We start from the raw sequence: 3,040 nt of genomic DNA on the forward strand, positions 1-3,040 counted from the left end.
ACATGAAGGAATTTAATAATAAAAAGTACATAGTTAACAATAAGAATTTAGACAAAAGTTGAAAATATCAGTATTATTTAAAACTAAAACAAGCAGATTATTAAAATTTTTTGTAAGTGATATTTACTTAGGGAGTCAAAGTAGGGATACTATAGAAGTAATTCTATTAGTTTTAAGTAAAGCAAGCAGTTTATCAAAAGCAAGATATAAGGCTATAGTTAACTGGCATGGCTGTAGTGGGTGTGGATTTTATAACATAAATATTTTTATCTTTTAGTATCCACAATTTTGAACTCATTAAATGTTGATAGAGACATAGCAAACTTTGAGGTTTTTTGTACGAATGAAAACTTATAGAAAGACAGATAGGTGATGAATGCAGACACAATAAAGAAGAGGGTTAAATCATTCCCAGAACTTAAATAAATACATAATACTTTAATGAAATAGCAATGCTTCAGTTAAACTTTGCAAAGTCTCACAGGGCATATTTTAAATTAACTCTTTCATTGTTTGGTTTGTCACTCACCAATCAACAATTGAAAATAGAGCTTTCAACTCCACTTCTCTGAAAAATAGATCTTTTATAATTTAGAAATGTCAAAGAAAGTGATTCACCTGTTCTTAAGGCTTGTAGCATATGTTATTTAGTGGTTCATGTCTTCAATTTTGAGCTGATTAGAGAAAAATTATAGTTCCATATTTTATTTATATTTAAGAATAAAAATAGAATAAAAAGAATAAAAAGTAATTCCAGGAGTTTCACAGTTTTTTGTTTTAGTAAAACACTGCACGGTAGCCCTGTTCTCCTGTTGTTCACTGATTTGCTCTAGCAGGCCCAGTAACATCTCCATTGTGAGACTTGTTACTGTGTGGCACTAAAGGAATGTAAGCAGTGTTTTGACAGTATTTGTGAGTAAACTAGACACAATCTGTAAATTTGTTGAAAGGAGACTTTGATGCAATCATCTGCATCAGTTTTACTTTCCTCCCATAATCAACTAAATATATTTAAAAATTGAAACATGATTTATATATTTAAAAATTGAAACATGATTTTAGGTTAAGAAAAGTTTGTTAATGAATAACTATTATCTGTGAAAATCTTTGCTTCAACAAAATCATCTGCTCTCATTTGACATATTGATTTTTGCAATTAATTTAATTTTGCAAAATACTATTTAATGCAATCACTGCAGTCAAATCAGTTAATAAATAAGTGAATGTCTTTAAAATTTTATTATTATAAACTAATTATTATTTCATTCTCTTCAGTGGCATTTTTTTAAATTTAGCATAGTTGTACCTTCCAAAACATTACTGAAAATAATATTTTAGGTAGTATATTAAAAATTGATTTTGTCTTGTTATGTTAACTGCTACCATACAGCTGAAAGAATGAGAGTGCACTGCTTTTTTTCCCCTTTTATTGGTCTCTCAACACAATTGATATTAGGTTTACTACTAATATCCCAGGCTGGAGCGATAGTACAGCTGGTAGGGCATTTGCCTTGCATGAGGCCAATCGGCCCAGTTTGATTCTTCCACTCCTCTTGGAGAGCCTGGCAAGTTACCAAGAGTATCTCACCCTCATGGCAGGAGCCTGTCAAGCTCCTCGTGGCGTATTTGATATGCCAAACACAGTAACAAGTCTCACAATGGAGACGTTACTGAGCCTGCTTGAGCAAATAGATGAACAATGGGAGGACAGTGACAGTGACAGGACTAATATTCTACCTAGTGAAATTTTTGCTTTAAATACCCTGCAGAATCTATGAGATCATGTTGCTAATTATGAAACCACTTAAAGTCTAATTCAGGAAAAGTTTCTATTTCCCTCCTGTAATAATCTTAAGTCAATTATTGCTTGTTCCCTATACCAAAGGAGTATTCAGAGACAGCTGGATATCCATCAAATTTTAAGGACTCTAAACTCTACATTCCATATTTATGGAGAGTATGTTCTATTTATAATAGTAGGTTTGAAATAAGAATACTATGTAGTTTGCCTATTACTTATATGTAGTATATATTCTGTGTCATAGAGCCTCACTAGTTCACAAGCAGCAAAGTGCCTGTGTAGTATAGATTGCCTGCATATAAATAACTATCCAGGACTGTTGTTAATTACAGATTCTAGACTATAGAATATGGATAGTTTAAAAAACTTCCCCTAGAGAAGATTAAATGACAACTGTATGGCTCACATAAAAAAAATCTAATAGTATTAATTTTCTATATGGACATTATTTTTGTAGTAAAATCCAATGTCAATTCTGCCCTTGCTAGCTATATGAAGAAATATAAGCTCTATAATTAACATTGAGTTTATTTTCTAGCATACGAGGCAGAAATGTAGCACCCCACAGGAAGATAAAAATGGAAAAGCAAATTAAAATGGATTTGAGCCAGCACATTGCTTGATCAATATCTGGCACTCATAGAACTGCTTAGCAAAGATTCTATAGCTATTCAGAAATCTTATTACTTCTACCAAATGACCAAATGCTACCTATGCATATATATTAAAGAAGAAAAAAATTTAAATCATAAAGGAGAAGATCTGAGAGTAACTCTCAAGACTGTTAATTTAGCATAACAATATGGCAAATGAGAGTAACAATCAAAATAATAACAAAATTATATATTTGTCATTCAAAGATTTTTCTGGACATTTTGTTTATACTTTTTTATTTAAAGTATAAACAAATAAACCCATCCCTTCACCAGTGCAGATTTTCTACCACCAAGAACCCCAGTATACACCCCCTCCCAACCATCACACCCCCCCAGCCTGTGTAACAGATTTCCACTTTACTCTCTCTCTCTCTCTCCACATAGATCACATTCAATATTACGACAAAAGACCCAACATTATTATTTGGAATTTCCCCAACATTCAGACCTGCCAAAAAGACATCATTAGATAATTTGTTTTCTATTACTGATTATGAAGAGCAATCGCAGCCACAGGATTTTGGATTTCTGATATTTTAGTAATAAGCCTAGAGGGGTTACTGTCAAAAGCCCCTGGGTTCTG

The sequence above is a fragment of the Sorex fumeus genome, unplaced genomic scaffold (assembly GCF_029834395.1).
Source record: "Sorex fumeus unplaced genomic scaffold, SorFum_2.1 ptg000008l, whole genome shotgun sequence".
Lineage (NCBI taxonomy): Eukaryota > Metazoa > Chordata > Mammalia > Eulipotyphla > Soricidae > Sorex > Sorex fumeus.